The 21701-nt window shown below is 41.7% G+C and overlaps 1 pseudogene; it reads left to right on the forward strand.

Annotated features, from left to right (window-relative positions):
* The first annotated feature begins 782 nt into the window (after nucleotides 1-782).
* On the forward strand, nucleotides 783-900 carry LOC124803916 (annotated as a pseudogene).
* The last annotated feature ends 20801 nt before the right edge of the window (nucleotides 901-21701 follow it).

Here is a 21701-nt window from a genome sequence, read left to right on the forward strand (position 1 = left end):
TTTGCCATCCCCAGTAGTGTACAGGAGACAAACTAGGACGTTAGATCCATAGCCATCAGTACATAAAGAAAGCCTGACCTAGAACGGATTACTGGCCCGTGCAAGTTGACAGTGGCGATGCCACACAGTTCTGTGGGCAGTACTGAGTGGAAAGGTGCAGCGTACGTCACTGAGGCTGGTTTGGCTCGCTGGCATGGTCTGTGTACTCTAACGATACGGCGTGTTCGTCTGAGCATGTAGTTAAAGTAGCATGTCTCATGGTGTTTTTTGAAGCTCTTACTTTGCGCTGAAGATCCCGTAACTCAAGTGTATGTATCATACCAATTTGTACAAGAGTACATCTGGACCTGCGAGTTGTCACCGTGTATCGTCTGGACGATGTATTTTAAAGAGAATGCCGTCTGACTAAGTAGAAATGACGAATCGCCTAATTGTCTCGATCGTCCCATTTTTGTTTAACGTCTGTCAACGCCTAATCTCTGTCCTGCTTGTGTGCAATTTTCCTGAGGCAGGCTCTCACAGCATTTTCTCCAGCTGCCCCTTTTAGATATAAGAAGCTGAAGTTTTTTCATCATCACCATTTTCTGCACGTACTAATCCTACGGGTACACCTGAGAGGGCTTCTGCAATCATGTTTTTGTCTCTGGGAATGTACTCCACTGTAAATCGGAATTCTTAGAGGTAGAATGCCCACCGTGTCAGTCTCTTGTGGGACAGCTTAGCGGTCTTTAAATATTGGAAAGCTCGGTGGTCGGTAAACAACCTTGCCGTTCGACCAATAGGGCAACGGCCTTGCCGCAGTGGATACACTGGTTCCCGTGAGATCGCCGAAGTTAAACGCTGACGGGCGTGGTCGGCACTTGGATGGGTGACCATCCGCGCCACCATGCGCTGTTGCCATTTTTCGTGGTGCACTCAACCTCGTGATGCCAATTGAGGTGCTGCTCGACTCATTAGTTGCGGCTTCGGTCAAAAACACCATCGTAACAACGGGGAGAGCGGTTTGCTGACCTCACGCCCCTCCTGTCCGCATCCTCCACTGAGGATGACACGGCGGTCGGATGGTCCCAGTAGGCCACTCGTGGCCTGAAGACGGTGTGCTTTCGACCAATACGGTAATACTAGAATTTGGTAAACCCCCACACAATTGCGAGCGCCTAAAATTCCGTGAGAGAGTAATTCCTTTCACAGAGCGTGAGCACCCTGTCTGCGAAAGAAATCATTTTCCAAGAGGATGGATCGGTGATGTCCTCTGGTTTGAACAGAATGACATCCAAACCAGAGAGTGAACGGTCAGTCATGACACAAAATTTAGCGACAGGTCGGGGTGTGCAAGAATCGGTGCCTTGACTAATGCCATGGAGCATTTTTCTAGTCAGGGCACGAAGACGTGGTATGGAGATAAAGCTCAAATATTTTTTTTTTAAGAATGTGGTAAGATCGTATGGGACCAAATTGGTGAGGTCATAGGTCCCTATGCTTGCCCACTACTTAATCTGACTTGGAGTAACTTACGCTAAGGACATCACACACACCCTTGACCGAGGGAGGACACGAACCTTCGATGGGGCGTGCCACGAGAACCGTGGCACTGCGCCTTAGACTTCACGGCTACCAAGTTTAGATTCACAAAGCGCTTGTAGAAATTATATAGTTAGAGAAAAGCGTGTAATTGTTTTTTATAGGTTAGAGTTGCGCATTCCGCAATCGCACAATTCTTGTCGGGGTCAGGCTGTACGATGAGTTCCAGGAATCTGCCGAATTGTGACTTGTCTAGGTTCAAAGTCACTCCCACATGTTCAAAGGCTTCCAATAATCGATGCACTACTTCATTGTGGACGGCACATGACTTCACCGCCACGAGAGTGAGATCCACATAGATTCCTATGCCTGTTCGTAAGTCTGTAGGAATTCAGGTGTTCAGGCATCTAATACAAGCAGCTGACGATATATTTAGCCGAAACGGAAAGCGTCTGAACTGGTAACTGTTCGCATAAATTTATCTTGTACACTCTCATTCATGCCCTTGATTGATTCGGGTGAGAGGAGGGAATGTTATATATATATATATATATATATATATATATATATATATATATATATATACTGACATAGTGCACATATATGTATTAAATATGCGTATGGGGCTCCGATAATTACCCGAAACTTAGTAAAATGTGAAGTGAAATAAAGATAATATAGCTTGTATCCACTATAGACACACTCAACTATTCAGTCGTTTTTTAAGTAGTTGGCAGTTTACGCCCAGAATTGAGGTGCCAGAGGTGGGTACACTAAGTTAAATGTTAAGTAAAATGATGAAGAGACTCATGTGGACACCAATTTGATATTTCTAGTGCAGGGAGATAAAAACAACAATGGTCTTAGCCCACTGCTTCACCCACGGAAACTGAGTTTATTCTGGTATTTCACTCCCTGTATTTCTAGTAAGACACGTATTCTTCAGACTCAACCTACTCGACTATTTTGTGTCTTTTGTCCGCCAGAACTTCGCATTGGAAGATTAGATGTGGTGCAGTTTCATCTTCCTCACCACGTAGTTTACACTTAGTGGCTTTTTACTCTACATCCATCCGGTGTAGATGTTATAAGTAGTTCAATGGCCAGTCGTAAGTTCTACGATGAGTTTGATCTGTTTTCTGTTCAAGTGTTAATTATTATAGAACTTCTATTGAAATACAGATTCGGCAACATTGGCTTGTCATGTTTTTGATTTTGGATCGTATTCCAATAAAAGTGCTGGCTCCTCATTCAGTTTTGTAGTTTTGGTGGTACTGTCACCTTATGTGATGACAGGTTCCGGTCAAATAAACCGAGCCATTGCGTCTCTCCTGGTCATTCTATTATCTTGTTCATTGCCATTAATTCCTGAGATACAAGGGGCCAAAAGCAGGTTTGCCTGTTGGTTTCCCCTACTCTGCCAAGAGCTTCATTGCATTTTGTAATGATCTTTCATGTCGATGCAGAAGCTGATAGATATTCCGCAGCTGGTTAGAGTCAGAATAAATGAATACACCCGCATTACATTTTTGTTTTTTATTGAAATTTAGCCCTACTTTACCTCCCACTCTAGAAATGAAATCTATGATTTCGAGAACTATGTCCTTACAGACTGTTATCCACCTTAAACTCATATGCTAACCTTTGACAAAACATAACCAAATTTGAACTGAACTGTAAGTGGTCTGAGTACAACTGATCTTTATATCAAATGCGCATCTGAAGTAAAACAGTTTTATGGCCCAAATCAAAATTTCAAAATTTCCACTTACCTCGCGTCTTGACAACTGTTGCTGATTTCTCGAAAGCAGAACAGGAAACAGCAAGTTGTTGTTGTTGTTGTGGTCTTCAGTCCTGAGACTGGTTTGATGCAGCTCTCCATGCTACTCTATCCTGTGCAAGCTTTTTCATCTCCCTGTACCTACTGCAACCTACATCTTTCTGAATCTGCTTAGTGTATTCATCTCTTGGTCTCCCTCTACGATTTTTGCCCTCCACGCTGCCCTCCAATACTAAATTGGTGATCCCTTGATGCCTCAGAACATGTCCTACCAACCGATCCCTCCTTCTGGTCAAGTTGTGCCACAAACTTTTCTTCTCCCCAATCCTATTCAATACTTCCTCATTAGTTATGTGATCTACCCATCTAATCTTCAGCATTCTTCTGTAGCACCACATTTCGAAAGCTTCTATTCTCTTCTTGTCCAAACTATTTATCGTCCATGTTTCACTTTCATACATGGCTACACTCCATACGAATACTTTCAGAAATGACTTCCTGACACATAAATCAATACTGGATGTTAACAAATTTCTCTTCTGCAGAAGCGCTTTCCTTGCCATTGCCAGCCTACATTTTATATCCTCTCTACTTCGACTATCATCAGTTATTTTGCTCCCCAAATAGCAAAACTCCTTTACTACTTTAAGTGCCTCATTTCCTAATCTAATTCCCTCAGCATCACCCGACTTAATTAGACTACATTCCATTATCCTTGTTTTGCTTTTGTTGATGTTCATCTTATATCCTCCTTTCAAGACACTGTCCATTCCATTCAACTGCTCTTCCAAGTCCTTTGCTGTCTCTGACAGAATTACAATGTCATCGGCGAACCTCAAAGTTTTTATTTCTTCTCCATGAATTTTAATACCTACTCCGAATTTTTCTTTTGTTTCCTTTACTGCTTGCTCAATATACAGATTGAACAACATCGGGGAGAGGCTACAACCCTGTCTTACTCCTTTCCCAACCACTGCTTCCCTTTCATGTCCCTCGACTCTTATAACTGCCATCTGGTTTCTGTACAAATTGTAAATAGCCTTTCGCTCCCTGTATTTTACCCCTGCCACCTTTAGAATTTGAAAGAGAGTATTCCAGTCAACATTGTCAAAAGCTTTCTCTAAGTCTACAAATGCTAGAAACGTAGGTTTGCCTTTCCTTAATCTTTCTTCTAAGATAAGTCCTAAGGTCAGTATTGCCTCACGTGTTCCAGTGTTTCTACGGAATCCAAACTGATCTTCCCCGAGGTTGGCTTCTACTAGTTTTTCAATTCGTCTGTAAAGAATTCGTGTTAGTATTTTGCAGCTGTGACTTATTAAGCTGATAGTTCGGCAATTTTCACATCTGTCAACACCTGCTTTCTTTGGGATTGGAATTATTATATTCTCCTTGAAGTCAGAGGGTATTTCGCCTGTTTCATACATCTTGCTCACCAGATGGTAGAGTTTTGTCAGGACTGGCTCTCCCACGGCCGTCAGTAGTTCCAATGGAATATTGTCTACTCCGGGGGCCTTGTTTCGACTCAGGTCTTTCAGTGCTCTGTCAAACTCTTCACGCAGTATCATATCTCCCATTTCATCTTCATCTACATCCTCCTCCATTTCCATAATATTGTCCTCAAGTACATTGCCCTTGTATAGACCCTTTATATACTCCTTCCACCTTTCTGCTTTCCCTTCTTTGCTTAGAACTTGGTTTCCATCTGAGCTCTTGATATTCATACAAGTCGTTCTCTTATCTCCAAAGGTCTCTTTAATTTTCCTGTAGGCGGTATCTATCTTACCCCTAGTGAGATAGGCCTCTACATCCTTACATTTGTCCTCTAGCCATCCCTGCTTAGCCATTTTGCACTTCCTGTCGATCTCATTTTTGAGACGTTTGTATTCCTTTTTGCCTGTTTCGCTCACTGCATTTTTATATTTTCTCCTTTCATCAATTAAATTCAATATTTCTTCTGTTACCCAAGGATTTCTACTAGCCCTCGTCTTTTTACCTACTTGATCCTCTGCTGCCTTCACTACTTCATCCCTCAAAGCTACCCATTCTTCTTCTACTGTATTTATTTCCCCCATTCCTGTCAATTGCTCCCTTATGCTCTCCCTGAATCTCTGTACAACCTCTGGTTCCTTTAGTTTATCCAGGTCCCATCTCCTTAAATTCCCACCTTTTTGCAGTTTCTTCAGTTTTAATCTACAGGTCATAACCAATAGATTGTGGTCAGAGTCCACATCTGCCCCTGGAAATGTCTTACAATTTAAAACCTGGTTCCTAAATCTCTGTCTTACCATTATATAATCTATCTGATACCTTTTAGTATCTCCAGGGTTCTTCCATGTATACAACCTTCTTTCATGATTCTTAAACCAAGTGTTAGTTATGATTATGTTGTACTCTGTGCAAAATTCTACCAGGCGGCTTCCTCTTTCATTTCTGTCCCCCAATTCATATTCACCTACTATGTTTCCTTCTCTCCCTTTTCCTACACTCGAATTCCAGTCACCCATGACTATTAAATTTTCGTCTCCCTTCACAATCTGAATAATTTCTTTTATTTCATCATACATTTCTTCAATTTCTTCGTCATCTGCAGAGCTAGTTGGCATATAAACTTGTACTACTGTAGTAGGTGTGGGCTTCGTATCTATCTTGGCCACAATAATGCGTTCACTATGCTGTTTGTAGTAGCTTACCCGCATTCCTATTTTCCTGTTCATTATTAAACCTACTCCTGCATTACCCCTATTTGATTTTGTGTTTATAACCCTGTAGTCACCTGACCAGAAGTCTTGTTCCTCCTGGCACCGAACTTCACTAATTCCCACTATATCTAACTTTAACCTATCCATTTCCCTTTTTAAATTTTCTAACCTACCTGCCCGATTAAGGGATCTGACATTCCACGCTCCGATCCGTAGAACGCCAGTTTTCTTTCTAACAGCAAGTAGGTAGCAAATTGTAAAAAAAAAAAAAAAAAAAAAAAAAAAAAAAAAAAAAAAAAAAAAAAAAAAAGTTCAAATGTGTGTGAAATCTTATGGGACTTAACTGCTAAAGTCATCAGTCTCTAAACTCACACACTACTTAACCGAAATTATCCTAAGGACAAACCCACACACATACACCCATGCTCGAGGGAGGACTCTAATCTCCGCCGGGACCGGCTGCACCGTCCATGACTAAGTAGAGAGCAGTTAAGCTAGGATTCCTAAGTAAAATTTCCAAACTATATTCAAGCTGTTACATACCGCATGGTGCAATGTGATCATAGATTTAACTCGGGTACAATGTTAATAGAGAATATCTAAAAATACTCGAACAGCTTAGTCAGTTGAAATCTTAATGCGTGAATCAGTTAGCTGACAATGATCATTTCTACAAATCAGCTAGTTAACTTTGTTCAGTTGCACAGAGCTGAGAGAATAAGCACCCCATTTGCCTGATTCACGCATTAAGATTTCAACTGACTAAGCTGCTCGAGTCTTTTCGAAGTAGAATATACATATATATCATTATTCAAAATTTATATTCCTTTCACATTTCAATATATACACCATATTCATCTTTGCTGTCCTTTACAGTACTTCTTTATTCAAACAGCAGACGCAATTAAAAGTCAACACAGCACTACCAAATACGTCCGTCGCCTACAACACTTCTGATAACAATGTATCAGAATGCAAAGGGGCAAAAACTTTTCCACGACAAGGCCAAAGATTTTTTAACACTAACGTAACTTGCTCTCTCTCTAACTTGGATATCGGTGACATACAAAAATCAAAATGGGTTACAACCTAACAAATGTAGATACCACGATCCATGTTGTACCTACGCAAATGCCCCTCCATGCATACCCTAGCAGTGGACACTTCCGCCAGTGGCCAACATCCCTAGAGAGACTGCTCCCTCTATTCTTGACTGTGACCAGCTACTCTGTTCCCAGCGGGTTTACCTACTTTCGACCTGTCAGTAAGTCAGACTATGTCTCCTGAAAGGTGTCGTGGTTCATTCTTCCACTGGACCGCGCTAGGTAGCCGAAGGGTGAGAAGCGCCTTGCCACAGATCGCGCGGCTCCTCCCGTTGGTTGTTCGAGTTCTCCCTGGGACATGGCTGTGTGTGTTTGGCTTAGCATAAGTTAGTTTAACTTCAATCAAGTGGTGTGTAAGCCTAGGGACCGACGAACTCAGAAGTTTGGTGCCATAGGAACTTAAACAAATTTGCAATTTTCTTCCACTGCTCCCCTCTTGCAGTTGTTACAGCGAAAAGTTTACTGGAGTGGCTAAAAGTTACTGTAAGGTCAGCCACCATTACCCAGACAATGCCTATGTTTATCACACTATACTGGTGTGATGTTCTCGTTATGATAAAGGAATCCAGTTATTTCTTGTTCTTAGCCTTTACGCCCTTGCCACTGCTTCCATTGTAACCCAAAGGTGTAGCAGGGGCATGTCCTACACGGTCTCCATACTAGCAATGGGTCCACTGCAAATTCCTCCTTTTATAGCTAAGCAATAGAATCTCTGTACCTTACCAAGCTACCTAGCAACCACCTTCTACTTCATACCACCATACCGTAGCCTCATCAGTTGTCATAGGTATGGTTACAGTAGTAAATATCAAGTACATATTCCTAGGATTTTAGAACCTAGTTTTTATCACGGAACATTCTGATGCTCATAAGAGTGCTTTTCGCCTCGGAACGTTTATTCTTTACATGAGGGATCCATGATAATTTCGCATCCCTCTACTTGTAGAGTTTCATATAGAAGCCTGATATTCCAAATTACGATGTATGTGATGGATTTACATTCTCGTGAATGGTGCTACATCAATTGTCTTGGACCTGACATTTAGATCCTGTTTTATGCACCAGTTTTCCGCAATGTGTAGAACAGTATGTGCTGCTGCTCCCCGGAAATATGCAGCGCTGAATTTGCTATTTTCTCCAATTTCATTCCTACCGTAGTAGACACCAGAACGGCAGGTGTGCTAGCTAAGTAAGGCACTCGACGGTATTGTTGATATTATGAAGAAACAGTCCAGGCAGAGGGACGTTTATGACACTGGCCAAGGGCCGAGCGCATGGAACGGTGTGACCAAGAGTGAAGTAATATTTTATTACTCGGAAACGTACATGCTACCGAGAATCTCACACTTTGCCACTTTCACTGGGTCTAGCAACTAATGCTCAGTTGAGTGCTAGCTAGAAAAAGGTAACTAGACAAGTAATATGAAGTAAACCCGCTCGTCAGCCGCCGACGTGTCTGCATTATAAGCGTAGCTATAAGCGTATAAATAATTGAAATTTGTTGCTCAAAGCATTGAGCTTTCGATCAACGAAGTGCAAGTTGTCTACAGTCCGGATGGGGGAAGTGCACCCTCGCGGCCTCCTAGGGACATGGACTTTATCCGAAATCATCCTGGTCGATCCCTGGAGATGGTGACCAGGGCATTTCTGCTCAGAAATCGACATATGTTGTCACTACTGGCCCCAATCGTGTGATATGAAGACTACAAGTAAGAGCAGGGGCTGATACCCAGCAGGGCTCTGGGGGACATGGGGGGCTCACCCTCGTTCTCCCAGTTGGTGGCAGGCACAGCGTCGCCTGCTGGTGAGCAGCTCAGCATCACGGTAGCTGCCACACAAGACCCAGGTCAGCAGATGTCACCGGCCGATAGGGGCGTCGGCGTATTCCGTGATCGGCTGCGTTTGCAAGCACAGAGTGCGGTCATGAAAACAGCTGGAGTGCTTATAAGGCTGCTTTAATAAACATCTCTCAGTACCACCACAGTCAGACTATAAGCGCCAGCGTAAATCTGTCCTCTCCCTCAACATTCTTGTCACCGACTGTGAGGCACAGATTCCAGGAACTGGTCCTCTCATTACAGTTGGTGCCCGAAAGCAGTCATTGCACTTCACGGTACAGGTTGTGTGGGGAAGTGTTATTCCAGCATAAATACGTCACAGGTTGGTGAGAGAAGTGATTTTTGGGTAACTCTTGAACTCAAACACTGTGGTCTGCAGTCTTGCAGAAAGACTCGGTCATTTAGTAAATTACATACATGTCATGTCTCCAGTTCACAAGGATTAGCTCCGCACAATGGGGTTGAGTAAGTCATAATTTGTTTATATTTAATTCAGTAGTTTTCTCAGTTACGTGACCTAATTTGTGGAGTGCTGGATACAGTATGATTAAGTTTACGTTTGCGAAATCACGTGAACCCGTGAACGTATCATTGCATATTAAAAGGCTGTGCAGCTGCACGTTTTACATGTACACATGTTGAGCATCTGTCTCGCTGTTGTTCAGAGTGTAGATGGGTGACGATATACGGGAAAAAGTAACATATAAGGTTTCTTTATTTGTGTTTCTGGTACTAATTACAGTAAATATAAAGTAAGAAAAATAGCAGAAACATTTGCTGATAGTAATACAGAACATTTATCTGCTGTAAAAGACCAAGTGCGGGTGTTAACAGAGGAAAATTTTTATCAGAAGCAGGAGCACGAGGACCCCCTTCGTAGATTTGTGTCTGTGGAAGCAATTTATGTTCATTCACCGCTTGTGTCAGGAGAAAATAAGACGGAGTTGGCCATAGGTTCTCCATTTTTTGATCCAACAGTAGCCTCACTTATTGTCTCTTAGCTAGTACATCGGGTGGTGTATCGATTTTCATTAACCGTCAGAATACCAAGCCTTTTCCAGTAACGTGTATTCCCAAGGGCTGAGGGGGTGGGAGGTACTTTGTGAGCACCATAACAAAATTTAAAAAATAAATAAAATTCATTAATTGTTCTTGAATTACTTTACGAACATACTCTTGAATGATCTATTGATGCATAATCAGGATCCAAAACCATAATATTTCTTTTAAAACTGTTTTCAAACAAGCATTTCTATCTTTCACTTACTTCGTCATTAACGTTTACTAAGTCTAATTATCTTGAGAGAAATTAATACTAAAAGTTGTTATAGTTCTACTGAAGTAGACTTTACTATAATTTAAAAAAATACAAAAACTTGAGGTAATATACGAGTAGCTTAGGTAAATAACATAGTTTTGTGAGAAGTATTATTCACCACTTTCTTCGGAATCTAATTCACACTTTGAACATACAACAGTCTTTTTTGCTGTGTTTACCACATGTGTATCTCTTACAATTGTTGCAGATTGCTGTTGTTTTGTCCACTTTGTTGTACTTTTTGCTTTTGAATAGCTTTCACAAACACACAAATGACATCTACCTTCACCTCCATGAGCTTCTTTTGCACCGAAGTTCTGCTTGATTTTCTGTCCGAGAATACACTCCATACATGAAACTACAGGATTTGGCAGAGCTGTATTATTTATAGCCCTCTCTTCAATGTATGATTTCGTGAGCTGTAGTCTCAGTTCTTGAAGAAACAGTCCTCGCTTATTAGATTTTTTCTTATTACAGCCCAGGAAGCTCAACAGAAGTATTGTATACTCTCTAATGCTACCATGTCCGCAAGAGTATAGAAAACAGACAGCGGTCACCTTCTTATAGCCATCATGGTTCAATGTTTCCTCACCATTTGATCTATCGAGTCAACTCCACCTTTACCCACATTATAATATAAAGTTATAACTGTTTTTCTCTTAGTGTCAGTAAGTGAACCAATTGCTGCGTCAAACTGTTGAGATTGTAGAAAGAACAAATTCCTTGGGGTTTTTCATGGAGGATATAAGAAGCCATTGTGATTGGAATATTTCCAGTACTAGTATCGCTGAAAGCTAGCAGTATGTAGAAAACTTCCTGAAGTGTTGGACCACAAATCTGTAACACATCACTTCTCCATAATAATAAGTAGCCCTATATAAGCCATGAATTCAAGTCTGTCTCTCTGGGGTATTTTATACCTCAATGCGTCTTCATTGTTATGATTTTTATGATGTTGACAATTTCTGGAGGCAAAAACTTTAAAATGATTCTCTTATTGTTTCTGCTATACCTGCGTCGCTTATGCCTTCTCTGTCTGTCACTGTGTATTTTGCGCTACTCTTTTTCTAATATGAGGAGGTTTGGAGAAATAAATTTTTCCATTGCTTGTAATATGCTTATCACCAACCTCGCTAGCTGCCTCGTCATCAGTTTCAGGTGCCCAGAGTTTATCTTCAGCTTCTGTAGATACACTATGACTGTACACATCCTCGTGCAAAACATATTCCTCTTCAGTTTCACTCACTGCATCGTCAGTTCCATGAAATTCAATTTTAAAATTTGGGAAATTTTTTGTAAGGTGTTAAGGGACCAAACAACTGAGGTTATCGGTCCCTAAGCCTACAAACTACTTAATCTAACTTACCCTAACCTCTGACAGGGGGGGGGGGGGTTGGGTGGTGAGGTGGGAGGGACGAAGGAATCGCACCGACTATGTCTGGGTGGCAAATTCAGTTTGAGTATCTGTAGATTGCTCCAACATCTGTGATATTTCTCCGTCAATATGTAACTGTCAATACGTTTTCAATCACAGTTTTTTCTAACACTGGACTACGCGCCACTGGACAGGAAACAGTAAAGTACCAAAGGGAAATGAATCATTGTTGAGATCATTGTAGCTGTCAACCCAGAGAAATACAATGTCCATGTATTCTCAGGTCACGTAATGCTATTATTTGTGGAGTAAGACAGTCGTTTTGGAAAGTCGCATCTACTACCAAGCGGACAAGACTTTTGACGACCTCTCTTTAACTTCAATTTTCCGATTTAGCTTAAACGAAGAAATGTAAGACAATCATGAAATCTGGAAGAAGACTTCATTAAAGAGAATATATATTTGTTTACAGAATTTTAAAATATAAAGTACCTGAGTAGATTTCAATATTTCCGAAAGGTAGGCATAATGTACGCCCAGCCCTTCCACCCACCCCAACGGTATTGCAACGGTTAATGATGTTACAGCTACTGCAAAACTGAGGGGTTTATCAGACGAGGAAATACTTCGTGTGACTAAATTTGCGTTTAACAGGAGAGGCCAATTCGTATGTGGTATACCATGAGATCCAAAGTAAAGCACAGTCGTTTCAACAGTTGGCTGCTGCACTACGCCAGCGTTACCAAAAACCAAATACCATAGGAATTTTTCGAGGTGGGCAAAATACTTGTAATTTGAACTGTGATAAGTCAATGGATATATTTTCAGACAGAATTCGCAAAGTTAACGCTCAACGTACGTGAGTAACCACAATGCAGAGGCCAACAAAGTTTTATCACAAGAGGCTGCAGCTCCTAGAGATGTGGCGCAAGTTGAGGAAATACATTTTACCATGAAGCAACGGGTAGTTCACATTCTGAGGTCAGATGCTACAGGTGTGAACGAGAGGGCCATACACAGGAACAGTGGGAGCAACTAGAGTGTTACTCATGTGGGGAAGTGGACTACCTAGTATCTGAATGACGGAAGAGGAAGAACAGGAAGTATCTTTGGGGTAAATAGCCACTAAACTGAAACGGTAAAACTTTGACCATCGGAAAGCACTTCTGATAGATCATAACATTGCACAAGATAGAGCACAGACGGAAAGATGCTTAGTGGGTGTAGTGGGTGGTGTGAAACATAGGTTTCTTGTAGACACGAGGGCCCACGTGACCGTTATCAGTCTGCACTTGGTAAAAAAGCGGCGGCGGGACCACAACGATGTAAGTTACATGAGGCTGGCGATAGAAATGTTGAGTTGTTGGGTACGATGATACGTGAGTTTACTATTACGGAAACTAAGTTTAAAGTGTATATGAATGTTTTACCACGTATGGGTGAAGGATATTCAGTGATTCTCCGACCATATTTTCCCGACAAACATTTTGCAAGGACTGAACTTTGGAAAAGCTCTTGAGGTCTCTGAAGCTTAGTTTCACTTTCGTAATGCAGTTGCAAACGAAGCTACATCCCACGGCTTACGTGTCATGAAGGTGATGCCAGCTAAACTGCACTCAGGTTCGTTAAAGATTGATCAGCAGGATAAAATATCCGCAGGTATGGGAAAGACAGCGTGGGTAGCAGTGGGTACTGATTTACCTTGTGGGACGTTGTACGTGGTTGAGCTCAAGTAATGGACAGTTTGATGTTTCACATTGTTTTGTGTGCAGAAGCATAGCGCACTGAGTAATGTTAATTTAAATATTTGGTTCCCGTTAGTACAGCTAACTTTGACAGATCAGAATCTAATCTGTCATAAGGTATAGTGATAGAAGAAGACATCGATAGGTGGAGTTTCGGTAGAAGCCATAAGCAAGGACTAGGCGAGAAACAGTGTCACTTGTAGGACAGTAATCGTACAAGCATGGAATGTTGAATTTTAGCGACTTGTTTTATATAGATGCGGTGTTACCAGTAACACTGGTAACTCAGCACTGTATACAGTTAAGGGATGGTACTCCAGTTTATAGCGAACAGTATCGTGTGGCGGTACACTTACAACCATTAACAGACGAGATAATTGAACAGCTACTACGAGATGGGATCAAGAACCTAGTGACAGTTACTGAAGCACAAATATTGTAATCATCCCTAAGAAATCATTGGGTAGGATTGAGAAATATATGTTTTTCTGTGATTATAGATGCTTATCAAATCCTTAATATTACGGAAATCTTGGATAATTTGGGTGAGTGTCGTTACTTTATCGCAGTTGAAGTCAGAACTGGTTACTATCAATTAAAAATAGCATCAGAACATAGGCCATAGACATCATTTACCGCGCCTTGTCGACATTATCAACATATGGAGATACCATTCGATTTAAAAAATGCACCTGCTACTTTACAGGGGTAATTAGACTGCGTTTTAAGAGGGTTAAGGCCTAAAGCTGTGTCATCCATTTAGATGACTTAATTGTCTACTCAACCGTTATACCAGAGGATGTTTTGATAGGCTACAGTCAACAAGTACCGGTTTGCTCAAACTCGAGTTAAGAATCTGGGTCACATAATTAGGGGGAGTAGTGTGCAGACCGATCTTACTTTTACAGAGGCAATTCAAAGTTTTCCAGCACCATGGATGACCGAACAGATGCAGTCGTTCTTCGGTTTGTTCAACTACTGCTTTAAATTCGTAATGGATTTCGTGAATTTGTTAGTTACATCGTTAGTTTCATGTTCACGGGACATTTAGTACAATAAATGGTAATGTGGAATGAGTTATTTTACATACACATCGTAAACATGGCTACAGGCTGAACATTTATAACTTTATGTTTTACCCTAAAATATAAAGATGCGAGTTAGTAATTCCTGCCCACCACCTTTTACACGTTACAATAGAAATTCCTTATCCGAAAAGAAGAAATTTCCGACAAGAAAGTTTTTCAGTTTGTTTTCGAATTTTATGTTGCATTCTGTCAGACATTTTGTATTGCTATGCAAGTGGATATTGGAACACGTGAGGCAATACTCTCCCTACGACTTATATTAGAAGCTAGATTAAGGAAAGGCAAACCTACGTTTCTAGCATTTTTAGACTTAGAGAAAGCTTTTGACAATGTTGACTGGAATACCCTCTTTCAAATTCAGAAGGTGGCAGGGGTAAAATACAGGGAGCGAAAGGCTATTTACAACTTGTACAGAAACCAGATGGCAGTTATAAGAGTCGAGGGGCGTGAAAGGGGAGCAGTGGTTGGGAAGGGAATGAGACAGGTTTGTAGCCTCTCCCCGATGTTACTCAATCCGTATATTAATCAAGCAGTGAAGGAAACAAAAGAAAAATTCGGTGTAGGTATTGAAATCCAAGGAGAAGAAATAAAAACATTTGCTATTTGGGGTTCAAAATAACTGATGATGGTCGAAGTAGATAGGATATAAAATGTAGACTGGCAATGGCAAGAAAAGCGTTTCTCAAGAAGAGAAATTTGTTAACATCGAGTATAGGTTTAAGTGTCAGGAAGTCGTTTCTGAAAGTATTTATATGGAGTGTAGCCATGTATGGAAGTGAAACATGGACGATAAATAGTTTAGACAAGAAGAGAATAGAAGCTTTCGAAATGTGGTGCTACAGAAGAATGCTGAAGATTAGATGGGTAGATCACATAACTAATGATGAGGTGTTGAACAGGATTGGGGAGGACAGAAGTTTGTGGCACAACTTGACTAAAGGAAGGGATCGGTTGGCTGGACATGTTCTGAGGCATCAAGGGATCACCAATTTAGGATTGGAGGGTAGCGTGGAGTGTAAAAATTGTAGAGGGGGACCAAGGGATGAATACACCAAGCAGATTCAGAAGGATGTAGGTTGCGGTAGGTACTGGGAGATGAAGAAGCTCGCTCAGGATAGAGTAGCATGGAGAGCTGCATCAAACCAGTCTCAGGACTGAAGACCACAACAACACAACAACATGCAAGTGATGAGAACCTTTAGTTGCAACATTCTGCGTCAATTTTTGTTCTAAAGGCAACCTTAGCATGGAATAATAAATATAATTTTTCCTTCTGACATTGTAATTATGTACATAGTTGTTCCTTTTGAAGTGTAGTGAAATATTTACAAAAGTCTTCAGGAGGGAATAAGTAAATTGTGCACGAGTAGTCACAATGCTCAAATCCTTAAACAGATGTCTAAAGGTGATCACTGGTGAGCACCACATATTATTTTTACAAAAGGTTTATTGAGCAATGAATAGTTTCTTTTTTAAAGATGACTTACCACAGAACATTATTCTATATGACGTTATTGAGTGAAGACACGGAGAATACGTCGAGTTGCTGATTTGTCTCCCAGCGAGGTCTGTAATATTTATAATTGCAGAAGAGTCTGAACTAACTTTTTAAGGAGTTCCAAAATGTGCTTTATCCAGTATGTATTCTCATCGCTATGGAAATATAAGAATTTTGAAGTTATCACCCTATTCATTATTTCCTTATCGTGTGTTACCGCTATCACTGAGGTAGTACCTCTACATAAGCAGAGCTGAATATGTTGTGCGTTTTTAAAATTGAGGGTGAGGCCATTCGCAGAAAACCAGTGAATGACACTTTCAAAAATATTTTTTATTCTTTGTTCTTTTTCTGTATGTATGCTTGGACTGATTTCAGTACCGGTGTCGTCTGCAATAAGAACTAATTCTGTTTGTTGTATATTAGACCAAAGATCGTTCACATTTGTGGGGAACAATAGTAGGCCTAAGTCTGCGCCTTGAGGAATCATGTCCCTGGCCTAAAATTCTTGAATTATTAAGTACAACGTTATGCATTTAAGTGGTTACATATGATATTATGCATTTGTTGGCTATACAATCAATCTCACAAAACTTCAATTTACCTAGGAGACTATTGTGATTCATGCGGTCAGAGGCCTTAAATAGGTTGCAGGAAATACAAGCCGATGCTGTTTAATTTTTAAATCATTGTATAACTTGGCGAGCACCTCTTCTGAAACGCAAACTGTGATTTTCTAAGGACATAAAATTTATTCTAGAATACATCACATTCTCAAATATATTGTTTTGAACTGATGTCAGCGATGAAATAGGTTGCTTGCTGAGTTAGTGATGCAACATATATTTCGGATAAGACCAGATTTATTATACGGAAACAAATATGTAGTACACTACTGGGAGCAGCATCAAAACCTGATGACCTTTATTTTTGAGATAAAGTACTATTCTCTTAATTACATTACTCGCGAAGAGTGCAATGTTTCAGTGGAAGGAGGAGTAGCAAGTAGTGTCAGAGAAACAGGAGGAGGCTATGATTTCCGATACTGTATTGGTGAGATCAGGTTTTAGAAAATGGTTCATTGTCTCTTATGATGTTGGAAATGGGTCAATGGGATGTATTTTGTGTCAGATGTTTGATGGACAGGAGCCGTTAGATAATGCGCAACGTAACAACTCAACAACCGAAGTGTTAACCGTCATATGCGATTTACACATTTCAGGTGTTCTTGTCTGATAAAAGATTTAAAATTTATGCTGCTCATGCGACACTGAAATGGTTGTTTTTTTCTAAGAGACTCATCTGCTGGTTTGTCGCGCTTTGTTCTCAAGTTCAATGAGTATGATTACGAGGTTGTCCACACAAATGCAGATACATTAATTCGCAAAGTAGCCATGCTGAGTACACTGGACTAGTGTCTATTGGAATAGCAGCAAGCAAAGGCACATAGTAAAGAGTGTCAGTCTTTTAAGTCACAGCAGCATTTTATCATGCCTGAGGATTTGCTGTACACAGGTCCAAGAGAAAGTGTTAACAGGCTCGAGAGCATGTTTTTTTCAGATCATGGCGGCCTACGATCAACAGGTAGGCGTACTGAGGAATGGTTTTGGTGGGGAACAGGAAGAGTGGCGTGGTGACATATGCCAAAGACTGTGTACCATGCGCGCCGGGAGTTGATGCTTTGCACCAGAAAATCCCTTCGCAGAGGTTACCAGAGGCGTCGAAGCCATTTTAAATATTTGTTCTAGACATTTGCTAACCACAGCCAGAACACCTGTAAAGAATACGTATGTGGTTACGATTATCAATGTTTGTCTCTGTATCTAGTAATGAAAGCAATTCCAGATCAAAAGGTCTGTACTGTGGCACAAGTATTTATTAACAATTGGATGCTGAAGATTGGAGTGCCTGATACCATAGTTATGGACAGTGGTACGAACATAGTTTCGGTACCTACAACCAGCTGCGCCCGTGTGTTGCATATTCGGAAGTTACGAATTAACCCGTTCTACTCACAAACTAAAAGCACGTTGGAGCGTGAGCATAAGACCATTTCTAAACTGCTAAAGTTTTTACGAGCATGCCACACACGACCACTGAGATATGCATTTTCCATATGTACTTTTCGCGAACAAATCAAAGATTCATACGGGAATTGTCATGTCACTATTTGTGGTACAGGATGAAAATGTCCACTCGTTTTGACTTATTAGGTCCTAATCGCTAGCGAATTGCGAACAAACGAATAATTTTGAGAGAAGAAACGTGCAAAACCCGTGGACAAAGACTTTGGAACCCCAGGAACAGCTAAATAGGCGCACTGGCAGGCTGCCGTAGTATCGCAGAGGGCAGGGTGTGTTAGTTACTAGCCCGTATACACCAAAGAAAAGAAAAATAAGTTCTTCACGAAATATCACGAGCCGTACCAGGCCGTGGAAATGATCTCAACTGTTAACGGAAAGGTACCAAAACGTCTACCCTGCATGTCAGTCTGGTGGAACAGTTTAAGAGGACTTTGGTTGCTTTGACCAATTAGGTGCAGCTGGTGGAAAGAAGGAACCTCAGCGTTTAGACAGCTTAAGCACATGTCCTGCCTATGGTCTGAAGTCACTGATTTTACATTATTTGAAAAATTATGCTGGTGTTAGATTTATTCTTGATATTTGTGTTATGGGTATTTTTTACATTGGGTTGTGTTCAGGTGGATTTATTGATTTGATGTCATTGCCTCATGTGTTTCTTTTTATTACTTCATGGTCTTTGTCTGGTTTTTGCTACTGTTCTTCTTGTTGCTATTTGTCGTTAGTTACTAGTTTCGGAAGTAGGATGGGGGTGAGAGATGCTTCCTTTCCTCAGGTGGCGACTGTGTATGACATCCTGAATAATGGGAATGGTCCTGGGTTTGCCATACATCATCTGGAGTGGAATAGAATGCTTAGCTGTCGTTCAAACGTTTTTGGAGGTATGTTTTTCTCTAGGCAGTCAGATGCCTTCCTTATGAGACATCAGTGGACATTGAAATCAGCAGATCAGAGAAATGAAATTCCGAGACTGGAAGATTTTGTTTCGGATTGATTTAGTGAGGCACAGGGAAGTCACGTTTTTTAGGGAGGTGCTGAAGGAGTAGCGTAATCACAGTTTAACTACGGTAAATCAAGAGCACTCTTATCACAGCTTGTCCGCAACCTGTTGTTTGTAGGAAGAGTAGTTGGTTAAATACGGGAGATAAATTAATAAAAACGTTGTCCGTGACAACGGATTAGGAGTAGGTTCCGAAATTAAATGACGCACTTGGTGATTATCAGAAAGTGGCAATTTCTATGAAGAGTGTCGTTGGATGGCATTCATCTTGTGAAGGGTTTCTCTCTTAGGTGTACACTCATTTGGACGTCTGTCATTACACTAACTGCATAGGCCAGAAGGGCCATTACGGTTATTACACTTGCAGAACTTAGAGCACTTTTATGCATCCCTTAACCCTGAACTTACACATTCATTAGACAGATTAATCGAATTACAGCAGGAGAAAATTTCAGTGGAGCGGATGTTACATCTTGTCCAAACCATTGAAGAAAATCGACAAATCATGATTACATAGATGATTTTCATCAAAGAAGATGTCGTGTCTTTACTAGGTATTTGCATATTTTATTCATGCAATAATCGCAGAAGTGCACAGCCTACAGATCAGTCGAGACACCCGTTGCCGGACGACTGTTTACCCGGCAAGGGCCGTGGGAAGGTTTGATGGAAGTAGGAGTTTTGTCTAAGGCAGTATAAACATTACATTCAGGATTGTCTTGTAGTAAGGTCCTGGAGAACGCACTTTGAGAGTAAGCTCATGCTGGAAGTGGATAAGGAAGGACCCATGTGCCACACTTCAGGACTGGAAGGCTCGGTCCTGGAAGATGCGGGACGAATCTCTCGAAAGAGGTGCGCGAGTTGCGATTGCCTTAAACGTGTTATTCCCACACGCTGCTAGGCAGTAGAGGCAAGCGTGCCAGAAGTGCTAATAGAGTAAGCCGTTTGACTGTACTTTTGACATTACGACAAAACATTCCGGCCAGACAGGGTTACTAATGTGGGGACGGGCGTGCCACGTAGTACCTCAATGCCGCATCACAGTGTGACCAAAAGTGAGGTGATGTTTTATATCAGACACTTGCGCACTACCGAGAAACTCACGCGTTGCAAATTTAACTGGTTGTAGGAACCCGTGCTCGGGGCACAGCGAGCTAGGAAAAGCTGAAAGCCAAGTAATATGAACCAAACACACTCGTATTCCTGTAAGAGGACTATGTTGAACGCGTAGTTGTATGGGTATAAGTAACTGAGCATAGCACTTCAAAGCATGAAGTAATGCCTCCATTCTGTCAGCTTATTTAACTGGAGAGAATGATGGCCTTTTGTGTTTCAGAGAAACCACGACCCACCCTTGGTGATGGAAATCTGCTGGCAGCCTGGCAACGAGGCACACCATGTCTGTGGCGTGATGGCTGCGTGATTTCCGGGAAGTTTCGATGATGTGAGGAGCTTGGGCCCAGCCAGTCTCCACTCCCTGAGCTACTTCGGTCGATGGAATAGAAGATGTCTAAAGTCTGGCTGGGAGAGATGCGCACTCGCGGTCTCCTAGAAACCTAGACGTCTTTGACCACCAGCCAGGCGGTATTAGCCGAGCGGTCTCAGGCGCTGCATTCGTGGGCTGTGCGGCTGGTCCTGGCGGACGTTTGAGTCCTCCCTCGGGCATGGGTGTGTGTGTTTGTCCTTACGATAATTTAGGTTATGTAGTGTGTAAGCTTAGGGACTGATGACCTCAACAGTTATGTCCCATCAGATTTCACATACATTTGAACATTTGGTACCGTCTTCGTCTATCTATGGCGGGTGACTAGGGCATCGCTGGTCGTCATCAGGACATCTACCGTCAGCTGCCACTCCCAAGCGCTCGAGTGGGGACAACCAGTACGGGTGGGCTGCTTAGCCGAAACACTCCGGAGGGCCTGGGCAGCCAGCGCTCATCTTTGTTGCTGGCGGCTGGCGGCTGCAGCCACGGCGGCCCAGGATAACAGGCGTCACTGGGCGTGATAGGCGCGTCAGCGCATTCCGCAGTCGGCTGAGTTTTCAAGCACGGCGGCCGGTGTGGCCGTGCGGTTCTAGGCGCTTTAGTCTGGAACCGCGTGACCGCTACGGTCGCAGGTTCGAATCCTGCCTCGGGCATGGATGTGTGTGATGTCCTTAGGTTAGTTAGGTTTAACTAGTTCTAAGTTCTAGGGCCATTTGAACCATTTTTCAAGCACAAATTGCGGCCCTGAGACCAAACGGAGTGCTGTGTAAAACTGCTTCAACAGACCTCTGTCAGTGGTATGACTGTTTCACTGCAAGTTCGGGTGTGAATCTGTCCACTCCCTCACCATTTCTCTCATTCATCCTGATACATAGCGACGCTGAATAGGCCGGGTCATTACAGTACAGAGGCCATAGTTTTCGTTGAATTTGTTGTGGTGAGGAGGACATTGTTCTTTTACATTTTTGACGTATATTGCAGCATACAGGATAATGTTTTTAGTTTCTGAGGTCTTTATTCTTGTGACATGTAACAATTTTTATTGTTAATTCGTGTACACAATTGTTTGGCATTTACGTTTCACGATGTTTTTGCTTATTTGTTAGAACCATCTTCGTAGGAGCCAATAGTTCTTATGCAATTAGAGGGAGTGTTATCTGGAGTATGTATGG

Source organism: Schistocerca piceifrons, chromosome 6 (genome assembly GCF_021461385.2).
Source record: "Schistocerca piceifrons isolate TAMUIC-IGC-003096 chromosome 6, iqSchPice1.1, whole genome shotgun sequence".
NCBI lineage: Eukaryota > Metazoa > Arthropoda > Insecta > Orthoptera > Acrididae > Schistocerca > Schistocerca piceifrons.